The sequence below is a fragment of the Silene latifolia genome, chromosome 2 (assembly GCF_048544455.1).
Source record: "Silene latifolia isolate original U9 population chromosome 2, ASM4854445v1, whole genome shotgun sequence".
Classification (NCBI taxonomy): domain Eukaryota; kingdom Viridiplantae; phylum Streptophyta; class Magnoliopsida; order Caryophyllales; family Caryophyllaceae; genus Silene; species Silene latifolia.
The window spans coordinates 96,314,668-96,329,150 of record NC_133527.1 but is presented as its reverse complement, the minus strand read 5'-3'; the positions used below and the strand labels follow the sequence as shown (position 1 = coordinate 96,329,150).

General features: G+C 35.9%; 1 long non-coding RNA gene across 1 annotated transcript; it reads right to left on the bottom strand.

Annotated features, from left to right (window-relative positions):
• Positions 1-364: 364 nt before the first annotated feature.
• Positions 365-2,222, bottom strand: LOC141629973 (uncharacterized). Its single transcript, XR_012537394.1, has 2 exons — positions 2,143-2,222; positions 365-585 (listed from the first exon to the last, which is right to left on the bottom strand). It is a non-coding gene; the product is annotated as an uncharacterized LOC141629973 (long non-coding RNA).
• Between the last annotated feature and the right edge of the window lie 12,261 nt (positions 2,223-14,483).

Genomic DNA, 14,483 nt, shown 5'->3' with positions numbered 1-14,483 from the left:
AGCATAAAATGACCCAAAATAAATTTGATTTTGGTCTCCTAAAACCGGTTTAAGAGAAGAGAAAAGGAAGAAGAAATATTTTATCTCTCTAAATATTTTTGATGAATAATGTTGAATGAATTGAATAACCAAACATTTTGTGTATATTAGGTAAAATAAGAGGAAAAACCAAAGTGGTTTTTCCTCTCCAAAAACCGGGTGGATGGGGAAGGGAAGGGAGCCAACTGTGACACCCTCATTTTTAGCGTAAAATAAACACGTAAAATTTTACCGAAAAACTGACAGGATATGTTTGTAATTGGTTCAACCAGATAAAACCTGTAATTTTAAAAACTTTCCTAAACCAACCACAAACACTTCCAAATGAAGAGTGCCAAAACCTGCAAATACTAACACCCTAATTTACATAACATGCTAAAGTCGCGAGAATAAAGTGATACAAACCAAAGTAAGAGAGGGAGACATATGTCCCTTCAAAATATAAACACAACCAAATGTTTAAAGGTTTACTACAAAATAACCAAACTAAGTCCAAGGTTCTTTTGCTCACTAGCTCGTCTGTGACCCCATCTAATCATCATCAACCTGTCAATCGCATTTTATACAAACACGAAAGCCATAATTCAGTGGGGAGTAACTTCGAGTCCTCCCAGCCACGAAATGTCATATTTAATGTAACATGTAACGTAACATGTAAACCACATCACAAATAATCTAGATATCAAATATTCTAACAAGTGAACTCTAAACTGACCAAATTAAACTATCATGTGAAACATATAACAAGCAGTAATCCAAACTTTATCAATTGTAACCGGCTTGCATCTCACCTATTACAATTCATAAAATCACCATACAAGAAAGGACAATATATCAAAGACAGGCATAAGTTCTTAGTACGGTCAATAGTCACTCAGAACTCGAGTCTATACCACGAGGTAGGGAAGGTAATCGAACCGGTATCATGGCTCAGAGGTTCTATCAAAACATGGCCAAGACACAACACAACCCTAGCCTAAAATCACAAGAGACCTAGACATGCGGATACACACCACCGCACCCAAGACCCACAATTTTTTTAAAACAAAGTGAGTACCCTAAGGAGTCCACCAAAGGGTTGGCTAGTACTTAAGCTGACCACTTACCCTCAAAATAAGTAACGAGGTCATGCCCCAACTTGGATATAAACCCACCAAGTCAGAACACAAAGGCTATTAAGCGTGAACATATACTCGTCAAAGACTATAAAGTCCTATCTATGACAAACACAACAACCTGCAAAAGTATTCAATACCAAATTCCATTTCAAGCAATATTAACAATATTAAAGATTTCGGGGAATCTAAGGCCGTTTCAACAATATAAGAATCCATTCAAATCAACCAACAACATATGTGAAATAAAAACATATTAAATGGCCTAAAACAAGAATAAGGCCAATTATCCACTTTTCACAATAATTTTCATCCAACCGAATTTTTACCCGCAACCCTGATCTGCGACAGTGCACGGGTTCAATAGCGGTGACCAATCACACAATTGACTGACATCGATTCAGTCAAAGGGACCAAGGGCTCAGTTTTCGGCATAATCATCCAATCATTACAATTATCGCTATAAAATTCATTTTGAGCCTATTCATTACAATTTCATTTTATAACCTATCCTAACATGTGCCAACTACCAAATAAGCATAATTTTACCATTAACAATATATTTACTACTAACATAATCCATTTCAAAAGATTACCCATATGTTACTTATACTAAATATAACATTAATGCACCCGAAATGACAAACAACGCATGAAAAGCCACGAAACAAGCAACAGGCCGACCCAGGCCAACCCCAAGGCAGCCGTGGGCCTGCTGGCCTGCCGGCCTCTTTGGGCCTAGTGGGCCGCCACCCCAAACCCTCCATTTCTCCATTTTTTTTCAGTTTAACATCGTCTGAAGCATCAATTAGTCATTCCCAATTCATTCCCATACTAATATGTGAACTTAAACTAACAAAAGACATGAATTAGACATGAATTTAACCCATTTTAACATGAGAAATAAACCACTCAAATAACATACACAAAATCACACAAAAAGCAAAGAATGTGACATTAATTCGTCGAGTAACTCGAAATATGTTACCTTAAGCTAGAAAAAGGCAAATAACCCTTGAGAAAACCCTAAAAACAGTAGCTACCCATCATCCTCCACTATATAGGAGTCCCCTATATCATCCTCATAATCTTCACCTATTAAAAACAACAAAAAACACAACAATAATCACTAAAACCGAAATTATGCCCCAAAATCATCTTAAATCAACATAATGAAAACTGAAATTAAAACATACTAGGATGTAGATCTTGAAGAGAGGATTCCGAAAATATAAATTTTGCGAAAATCGGACTAGAAACGAAGAAGTTATGATGAAATTACGATTGTAAGATTATTTGATTATTTTTCTTTGTGGATTTCGGTCAAGATGAACAAAACAAGAACAAAAGAAGTCCTAGGAAGAAATGGGAAGGAGGAAGAGGAGGTGTGCCGTGGAAAGGAGGGAAGGAGCGGGGTATGTGGCGGAATTTCATTAGTCGGTTTTAGCTCGTTTCGACGATAATTAGAACAGTTCATTCGTCAAATGCAAATTCGACAATGCCAAAATTCTTAAACACGAGATTACAAGAAGATTGAGTACTCATATGACCCATTTCCAAAATCGTTTGCCCAATTTTCAAAAGAATCGCCATTTTTCCCGATATGCCCTTATTTCGATATAAAAGGTTTTTACATGGTTTAAACTATTTTTAAACATTTCGAAACTATCAAATTAAATAATTTACTTCAAAATATAATATAATTACATTTCATTGAATTATTATTACTTCAAATACATTAATTTTAAATTCAACTTGATTAATAAATTACTTTCGCAATATAATAACGGTTAAAATTACGGGGTGTTACAATCACCCCTCCTTTTAAAAAGTTTCGTCCTCGAAACTTAGAAGGAGAAATTATAGTAAACAACATCTTAATAATATCATCATAAGAAAATATAGGTATCTTTTCAATGAAACAGTGATACTCTTGTTGATCAGGCAGGAACATCCACATTTCATATCAAAGATAAGGTAAAAAGGCAAATCATTTGTAAAATTCGAAAACCAAAATACCTTCAAAACATTAATGAAGAGTTTTCAAGAATGTAAATCTCATTCATGGAATGGAATTGCTCTTGTCGTGCACACAAGAACGCTATCTTTCCAAATCAGAGACAAATTTTAAACAAAAACTATTCGCCGATAAGCGGTAGAACAAGTTATCAAATGTCTCCAATAACTAGTTCTAACATCCGTTCAACGCTAAAATCAAAGTAAGAGAAAGGTAGTCTACTCAAATTTTCTTTTGCAAAAAGCCAAAATAGAAATGAAGGTTTCACTTTTAAACCCAATTGGGGTCAAATCCCTAAAAATGTAACATTAAACCTTGACAAAGAAGTCATAAATGGATCAAAATTAATAGAAATTGGACAAATCTTAACGAAAACTCGGGTCTAGAAATTAAAATTACGATAAATGAGTTTATATTCAAGAAAGGAATAGGGAACTAAATCAAATTTTCATTTTCAAGTCTTCAAAAATAGGTTAGGTTTGCAGAAGTGACATAAACTTTCAAGAATGAAACGAAACTGGTAGCTTGAAATATTTAGAAATTCCTCGAAGTGAAAAGTAACTTAGACATCATAGGAGCAAGTATGCCAAGCGGATTCAAGCTTAACTAATCAAAAGAGCTGTATGAATTTCATGGGGTAAGAATTGAAGTCGAACCCAAAAGGGTGTCAAAGATGGAGTTTCATAGGTTACCAACATCAAACTTATGAGAGGAGTATGATGAAGTAAGGAAGAGAGGTATGAACGATAACGCTCATGATCAAGGAAGAAGGGAAATTAGTCAACAAGGAAACGCCAGACACTTTTATCACAAACAACAACACTCAAAACGGTTCCAAAAATTCCTAACGACAAAACTCATAACCACATCACTCCCAAGGGTTTCCTCAATCGCTTATGTTACCTCATCCTAATCTGTTCCCTGAAACAAGGTACTCCACTATAAGTGTGATCTCATCGCTCCAAATCCTCAAACATCCAGAAACAACTTTCACAAGTCTAAAGTCAAGGCTTCCAACAAAGCTATAAACTCCAAGAGAAAGTTCCTCAAATATACCACAAGATTCTCATCATCTCAAGTACTCAATGCGACCTCAAGGTCTATAAGTCTATAGGGTTAACAAATTCTTCTCGACACTAAGTCTCTCTCAACTCAAGAACTCTCAAGAGCCAACTAATATCAAATCACATCACCAATCCATTATGGTCATCAACGTCCCAAGGAGTATTCTTTCAAATTTGACATCCTAAAACTTACTTACCATCAAATTTCCAAGAAACAAGGTCTTAATTGTAACATCACTTTATCACCTCAGAGTTCCTAAAACCATAAATTGAAACTATGTTCTTTCACCTAGCAATTGGTGTCAACCATACCATTACCCTTTCTAGTTATTAAAACAAGTGCTAAAACTTCCCAATAATGTAGCTTACTCCCACTCTCATACCATAGCTCAAGTAGTAATCAATATCACTCACTAAAACCAACTAATAATCCCACATTTAACATTTCTCACACGGTAACATATACATTATCAAACCCTCATATCCGAGTGATTATATGGAAGCCAATCAAAAACTCGTCTACTTAGTCAATCCTATATCCTCAAATCCACCATTCAGTTTCATCCATTTTAAGTCAAGTACTAGGCACTAGTACCCAAACATAAACAACAATGCCATGTTCCATAACCTTAGTAACCAATGCAACTCACATTTGACACACAAAATCCACCAATCCAACGTACTCACATTATCAAGGATCTATAGGTATAAGAACCATCAAGTATGTCTCATCACACTACCTAAGTCTTTCCAATATCAAATCCTCTCAAAACCAGGAAAGGGTCAAACACAACAATCCCTTCAAAGGTCATGATGTCCAACCAAGGCCAACATTTCTCAAAAGAGAGAGTATTATAAAAAGGCGTTAAGGAAGGATAAGCAAGGAACAAATGACATGTTAGGAAATAAGGAGTCGGACCGTAAAGATAACAGTTGAAAAAAATAAGAGGTATTCGAGTTAAGAAGATATCTCAGGCAAGAAGAAGATACGTAAACTTTGGCATAAGAACAGGGTTCAACGAACGTTAAAGAGAAGGAAAGGAGAACAGAAGCGGCATAAAGAAAGGGTTACCGCTTAACCAAACACTCCTCAAAGCTTATGATCGCTATGATAAGGTTACATCACTAAGGTGTTCAACAAAGACTCAAAAGTCTATCAAATCGTAGGACTAACAAGGACTCCACATTGGTAGGTTTTCCTCAACTCAATTGGTTCCAAGAGCCAAAATCAATTCACCACACAAATTTATTTGTTACCATCCAAGTCCCAAAGTATCTCCTTTACAATTCTCGTCATCGAACTCCACTTGCTATGTCATCCCCAAGTACCATGGCTTTTTTACTCTATCATCTCACCACTTCGTACTTCTAGTCTCCGATACCATAAATTAGAATCGCATATTTGAACTCACGAACTACATCAAACAACTTTCCACCAAAATTCCCAAATTTAGATATGATTAATAAGGTCAACCACGTGTTCTCAAATTTCAAAAGGTCAACAAGGGCTACTCAATACTAGATTTGGTCAACTCAAAAGGTTTAACAAACTAACTAATTCCAAGGTACGATACCAATCCATTAAGCAACGTCAATGTCCTATTGTATTCCTTTCAAGGCCTACAAAGATTGGGCTAACTATCATTCCTTTAATTCTCCACAAGAAACATCGAGACTCTCAAATGAAGTAGCTTAGGTTCATTCCAACTTATGTGCTAAGGTAGTACCCATGCTCAATCACCTATAACAAACAAGCTCTCAATAGACATAACTCCCAAGGTGTTTCTCAACTCACTAGGCTCTCACATCAAGCACAACTAACAAGACTAACCAAAGGATCCCAAGTTATCTTCTCATATACAACTCAAACCTTAAACAATCAATTTCTCAACTCGTTCACGCCCTCCAATGATACATTCCCTCAAACCGAGTTCTCGGAACAAGGGGACTATCCCGCGGAATAAAAGGAAGGTGTCCGCAAGGACTCTTATTATAAGAAGAAAACGAACCAAGGATGAATCGGGAGAAAGAATTGAAGAGTAGTTACCAAGGCGAGAGAAGAGGAATTTGAAAGACGAATAAACAACGAGATTGGAAGATTAAGGTAAGATACACTGAATACGGAAAGAAATATCGAGAAAGTGGAAGCATTCTTCATTTGGCATAACCAATCTTTAACAGCACCAAAATTAATAACTAACAATCAACCAACCTAGCTTGTAAGATTGCATTATCTACATTTCTTGGAGAGCCATCTTGCAAAAGAGAATATTGGTTAGAACCTAACACTTAGCAATCACAAACAGACTACCACATAAAATCCTAAATCTACCCATCCTACCCATCTCTCAAGTTTATTATTTAAAGGTCAAGTGATTTATATTAGGGTGCACAAACGTGCGTCGGGAGCAAATATGCTCGATCGAATCGTGACACCCTCATTTTTAGCGTAAAATAAACACGTAAAATTTTACAGAAAAACTGACAGGATATGTTTGTAATTGGTTCAACCAGATAAAACCTGTAATTTTAAAAACTTTTCTAAACCAACCACAAACACTTCTAAATGAAGAGTGCCAAAACCTGCAAATACTAACACCCTAATTTACATAACATGCTAAAGTCGCGAGAATAAAGTGATACAAACCAAAGTAAGAGAGGGAGACATATGTCCCTTCAAAATATAAACACAACCAAATGTTTAAAGGTTTACTACAAAATAACCAAACTAAGTCCAAGGTTCTTTTGCTCACTAGCTCGTCTGTGACCCCATCTAATCATCATCAACCTGTCAATCGCATTTTATACAAACACGAAAGCCACAATTCAGTGGGGAGTAACTTCGAGTCCTCCCAGCCACGAAATGTCATATTTAATATAACATGTAACGTAACATGTAAACCACATCACAAATAATCTAGATATCAAATATTCTAACAAGTGAACTCTAAACTGACCAAATTAAACTATCATGTGAAACATATAACAAGCAGTAATCCAAACTTTATCAATTGTAACCGGCTTGCATCTCACCTATTACAATTCATAAAATCACCATACAAGAAAGGACAATATATCAAAGACAGGCATAAGTTCTTAGTACGGTCAATAGTCACTCTGTAACTCGAGTCTATACCACGAGGTAGGGAAGGTAATCGAACCGGTATCATGGCTCAGAGGTTCTATCAAAACATGGCCAAGACACAACACAACCCTAGCCTAAAATCTGCGCAGACCTAGACATGCGGATACACACCACCGCACCCAAGACCCACAATTTTTTTAAAACAAAGTGAGTACCCTAAGGAGTCCACCAAAGGGTTGGCTAGTACTTAAGCTGACCACTTACCCTCAAAATAAGTAACGAGGTCATGCCCCAACTTGGATATAATCCCACCAAGTCAGGAACACAAAGGCTATTAAGCAGTTAACATATACTCGTCAAAGACTATAAAGTCCTATCTTTGACAAACACAACAACCTGCAAAAGTATTCAATACCAAATTCCATTTCAAGCAATATTAACAATATTAAAGGTTTCGGGGAATCTAAGGCCGTTTCAACAATATAAGAACCCATTCAAATCAACCAACAACATATGTGAAATAAAAACATATTAAATGGCCTAAAACAAGAATAAGGCCAATTATCCACTTTTCACAATAATTTTCATCCAACCGAATTTTTACCCGCAACCCCAGTCCTGCGACAGGTACGGGTTCAATCGCGGCTGACCAATCACACAATTGACTGACATCGATTCAGTCAAAGGGACCAAGGGCTCAGTTTTCGGCATAATCATCCAATCATTACAATTATCGCTATAAAATTCATTTTGAGCCTATTCATTACAATTTCATTTTATAACCTATCCTAACATGTGCCAACTACCAAATAAGCATAATTTTACCATTAACAATATATTTACTACTAACATAATCCATTTCAAAAGATTACCCATATGTTACTTATACTAAATATAACATTAATGCACCCGAAATGACAAACAACGCATGAAAAACCACGAAACAAGCAACGGGCCGACCCGGGCCAACCCCAAGGCAGCCGTGGGCTGTCTGCGGGCCTCTTTGGGCCTAGTGGGCCGCCACCCCAAACCCTCCATTTCTCCATTTTTGTTCAGTTTAACATCGTCTGAAGCATCAATTAGTCATTCCCAATTCATTCCCATACTAATATGTGAACTTAAACTAACAAAAGACATGAATTAGACATGAATTTAACCCATTTTAACATGTGAAATAAACCACTCAAATAACATACACAAAATCACACAAAAAGCAAAGAATGTGACATTAATTCGTCGAGTAACTCGAAATATGTTACCTTAAGCTAGAAAAAGGCAAATAACCCTTGAGAAAATCCTAAAAACAGTAGTTACCCATCATCCTCTACTATATAGGAGTCCCCTATATCATCCTCATAATCTTCACCTATTAAAAACAACAAAAACACAACAATAATCACTAAAACCAAAATTATGCCCCAAAATCATCTTAAATCAACATAATGAAAACTGAAATTAAAACATACTAGGATGTAGATCTTAAAGAGAGGATTCCGAAAATATAAATTTTGCGAAAATCGGACTAGAAACGAAGAAGTTATGATGAAATTACGATTGTAAGATTATTTGATTATTTTTCTTTGTGGATTTCGGTCAAGATGAACAAAACAAGAACAAAAGAAGTCCTAGGAAGAAATGGGAAGGAGGAAGAGGAGGTGTGCCGTGGAAAGGAGGGAAGGAGCGGGGTATGTGGCGGAATTTCATTAGTCGGTTTTAGCTCGTTTCGACGATAAGTAGAACCGTTCGTCAAATGCAAATTCCCACAATGCCAAAATTCTTAAACACGAGATTACAAGAAGATTGAGTACTCATATGACCCATTTCCAAAATCGTTTGCCCAATTTTCAAAAGAATCGCCATTTTTCCCGATATGCCCTTATTTCGATATAAAAGGTTTTTACATGGTTTAAACTATTTTTAAACATTTCGAAACTATCAAATTAAATAATTTACTTCAAAATATAATAGAATTACATTTCATTGAATTATTATTACTTCAAATACATTAATTTTAAATTCAACTTGATTAATAAATTACTTTCGCAATATAATAACGGTCCGAAATTACGGGGTGATACAACTTCCCAATTGTATTCTTTATAATGAGACTTAAACATGTGATCATAATGATCAACATTTGTGATCACATTATTATCAGATGACACATATTCCAACAATCTCCCACTTGTCCTCGACAAGTGTGCGTCACCAATTCTCTTGTCCTATTACTATCTCCCACTCAATGCAAGGTGTCTTTCAGGTCGTACTTGCAAGTGATCATATCGAGAGTGGTTTCCTCGATCTGGAGAATAACTGATTGACCGGATTTATCCACCATGGATACAATCCGAGCGTGGCCACGCATTTCCAGTTCATTACTCCTCGAGTGGCCCTGAGATATTGTTATAACCCTAACTAGGGGTGGACAATTCCTATCGCACTCATTCCCTTCAACTAGCCACAGCCATCATAACCCAAAATATGCCCATTTGACCCCATTTACGAAGGTCGTAGTAACACAAATCAAAGTTAATCTGAAACTGTGCCATATTAGGCGAATAGTCTTTAGTCAAAAGAATCGACTCATTTGAATATTATAGCAGCTCTCGCCACGACCAGGGTATATAAATTTGCCAGAACTCTATAAGCGGTCATAAGGCCCGACAAAATGTTCCTAACAATCCGTCTATGTGATCGACTAGTCATACTCATATGACTCTATGGCACTTGAACTTGCCATCAATCGCATCACACTCTAGTCACTTCGAGACGTCACCTCATGTAAGTAACTATAGGCAAATACAATGTTAATCCATGTTCACTTTAACGGGGTTCAATTGTCTCTACAACCCGTTTGGATATAACAATGTATAAGGTGAGTTAATAATAACTCAAACGACAAATGTCGACATCACACTCGGGTAGTCAATACCATATTACAACCTTGTGATGCAAATCGTAAGTGTAAACACTTGTTGATTTCAATAGAAGTTTAACATGTTACGTGTCCATGTGTTCAAACTTCTTAATCGTATTATCCTTTACATTCATGTTATCACTCATAGCATGAACCTTATCAAGTACACATCAAGGTTCCCGACCTTGGTTTCGGTTCTTTATCATGAAAGAACCTCCTTATCGATTATCACATAACGAACAAATTTGTGATGAATGATATAACTAGTACTGATTAAGTACTCCACCCACACACAATGCACTAGTTAAATGTTTTGTAGAGTCTTGCAACAATTTGTCAAGATGATTAGCCTAGCACTTCTCACAAGTCCTAGCATATTAAGAAAGATTAGTTTTAAGCAACTTCTTTATTCAACTAAGTATCTTTCCAAACTTCTTATTTCTCCTTTTAGCTTAAAAGGCTTAGGATTCTCATAAATCCTTACATGTGTTTGGATTTTCATTAATATGTGCAACCTCTTGACACATAACAGAGTATTCTGTCAAACACTGAAATCGCTCATCGGATTCTCCTCGAGAATTGATGACGTTTCTATTATGGCTTACCAATGATTCATCATGCTCTTATGCATATGATTCATAATTGGACATGTGCATGATTATTCTAATGGCGGAAACATTAGTAACTTTTAATCATGTTATCAACTGTATTTAGGTTCAAGGAACGACCATGAGTGCTAATGGCAATTCCATTTTCATTTAAATCAATAACCTACGTATCTCGTTGATTCAATGTGTATCTTATAATACTTATCCAACATCTCATGATGTAGTTGGATTCATCATGGTCCATTTTCATCCAGAATTGAAAACTCAAAACTTCCTTTGTAAAGGAAGGTATTAGCTCGTCATTCTTCAATGAGTGATGAGTTATAAACTTTTACAAGATGATTGCTTCCACTAAATTCCATGTCTTCACATGCTAATTTCAAACTCTCACTCAATTCCACATGTTTCGAAATTTACTTCTTAATTGAAACATTTCAAGAATTGAAATATAAATTTCATTGCCAAGTTATTAAGATAAAACCATATATATGTTCCTATCATATCCATTCAAAATACCTATTTTGAAGTGGTCTCATCTTAACCTTATTAAAAGAGATTTTAATCTCTAACTCACACATGTCATAATGATGTGTAGCAATGTCATTATTCAAATATAAATAATATCTAGAACACGTTCTTCGAAATACCCTTTCGGAAGGAGGTTTAACCATTTCATAATGAGGTTAAGTAATGACATCTGCGTGGTTAAAACTTGGCTATTGAAGATATCGGTATATCAATCCTTGCAACCTCTAGTCATAAATATTGTTTATTGTCTAGGATGTTACTTTGATTCATTTAGGCTATTAATTAAACATCAATATTGAAACTATTCGTCAAAATTTATCATAAACTTAGTCAAAAACTCTTGTGAAGACTTTACATTAGTCATTTTTCTTCCAAAACTTTCTTTTGGTCTCCTCGTGTAGTTATCTTGAGAACATACTCTTATGATTACTTCACTTGGTCTCTTTAGTCATATAGAACTTATTTGAGACCATAGATCTCATCTATTGGGTATACTATATAAATAGTTATACCTTCATTCAAATCATTCTCTCTTGCGTAGATCTCATTTACACAAGTACACAAACTTATCTTGGTGTGAGTTGTGTCCTCATTTTTCTCCCACTCTATCTTTAGAATAAATACACTAGAGATTCAAAGATAGCATATGAGACACAAATAATGATGTTGAAGTATAAGGAGAACTATCTCATAGATTGACTAATAGTTTTAGATTTCGCAAGTGTACTTGGTGATTGACATTCCTTTAAAAGAGTTCATAGACTCAAAATCACTTTGTAAATGATCATACACAAGCCTTAAGCATGTGGACATATAATGAATCCTGTCATTATATTTGTCTATTAGATCACTTTAAGTGAATAATCATATGTTTCTAAGAGCAAGAAGTTAAATACGAATTTTAGAACAAAGGATAAAATGATAAAACGGGTGACTTGGGTTGCAAACCAAGCCACCATTATCCAAAATACAACCAATTATCCAAAATACCTTTCCATGTCAAACACGGAAACTTAAAGGTTCTAAAATTCAAAACATGAATAAAATAAGACAATAAAAAGCAAAGCTCCATGAAAGCTATTCCTAGCTTCTTGATGGTTTCTCATGCTTGCTTTTCCTTTCCCTTGTCTTTGCTTGGTGGAGGCCCTATTTACAATAAAAAAGGGAGATACATTATCACAACTTTGTATCACAATACCATAGTTGAATTAGAAACATAAAAGAAAGGATAGTCATTTACCTACTGGAGTAATATTTCCAGCCTTAATATCACCAAGGTATTTGGAACAATTTCTTTTCCAATGTCCAATACCATTACAATAATGGCATTTATCAAGAGGACCCTTCTTGATTTTTGAAGTGCTAGCATGATTAGCCTTAGCTTTGGTGAAGGTGGGAGCTTGTTTCTTACTCTTCCTCCCATTCTTCTTGAACTTCCCCTTGCTCTTAGTGCTTATGTTAAACACATCCTTTGGAGGGTTCACATTTAACCCCATGTCCCTCTCGGCTTGCACAAGTAACTTGTGCAATACTTCAAGAGACACATCCTTGTCTTGCATGTTAAAATTCACCCGGAATTGAACATACGCTTTGACTTTGGACAAGGAGTATAGAATCCTATCTACAATGAGTTCTTTGGGGATTTCAACCTTTTGAATCTTCAAGGTCTCGACAAGATCCATAAGTTTGAGCACATGAGGGCTAACCTTTTGGCCCTCTTTGAAGTCGAGATCAAAGAATGCCGCGGCCGCCTCATATTGGATGATCCGCGGAGTTTGTGAAAACATTGTCACAAGCTTGGAGTAAATCTCATTAGCGGTGTCCATTTTAAAGGCTCTCCTTTGGAGGTCCGCCTCCATCGCAAATATCAACACGTTTTTCATTACGGCGGACTCCTTATGGTAAGCCTCATATGCTTCCCTAGTGGCGGCGGTCGACCTAGTAGTAGGTTCGGGTGGAGAGGCCTCGGTTAGGTAACGAAGCTTGTTGTCACCTTGGGCGGCTAATTTGAGTTGGGCATCCCAATCGGAGAAATTTGACCCATTCTTTTCAAGTTTACATCGATCCATAAAGGATCGGAGCCATGATGAATTAGCGAGAGGCGTGGCGTTAGGGGTTGGTGTTGCCATTTGTTATGAGAAAAGAAGTGGTCTACAAAACAAAATAGAAGGAGTAAAACAAATGTCGTTCTAATAATAATACTCGTAAAAATTGTAATTTAAACAAGTTTTATTGCATTTTTCTAGTGACCTCTACCCAACTAGATAAATGATTCCAAGACCCAAATTCAAATCAACTTAGGCACGGGGTAGCCGATGAAACCTTTATCAATATAACTTGGGCACGGGGTAGCCGATGAAACCCTCATCAACATGAATTCGGGGGATAGACATTCATCACCCACTTCCCCTACGTAACAAGGTTTGTACCCCGGGGTGGCCGAGTGCACTCCCTCGCGAAATAGGTTTTCATGGTTTCTACTATTTGGTAAGGCTATGTCTCAATTGATTTGTTTTAGCGAGAGGTCATGTCAATTTATTATATATCATGTTTTAAGTGAACTAAAGCGGTGAACTACGATAATTGTATTTGACACGGTCGATAAACTCGATTAGATGATGATGCATGTTATAGTTATGGCGATTTAGCGATGCATGCGACCTATAAATAAAATGCAAAGCATAAAAATAAATCCTAGTATGGCCTTCCTAAAATAGAAAACTATTTAACTATTACATATTCGGAAACCAACTCCATTGGTCCCTTGAACCTCGGTTATGTCACGCATCGAGGTAACACCTTCTTTATGTATCGCCATCTTGAAGAAATCCGTCTTTGGGAACTCCGAAATGAATAAAATTACATAATAAATTACATAATTTCCTATTATACATTTGTAACTAAAATAAAATAAATCTATTAAATTACAAAACGGTGATACGAGATCACAATAAATTACAACCGAATCGATATTCCCATACATTTCGGGTAATACCAATTAAAAACTAAGGCCATACTAAGTAAAAATTACATAATTCAAAATTACATAAATAAAATTATGACAATCATAAAGAAAATGCAGCATTATAATATGTATGAACATGCCCAAT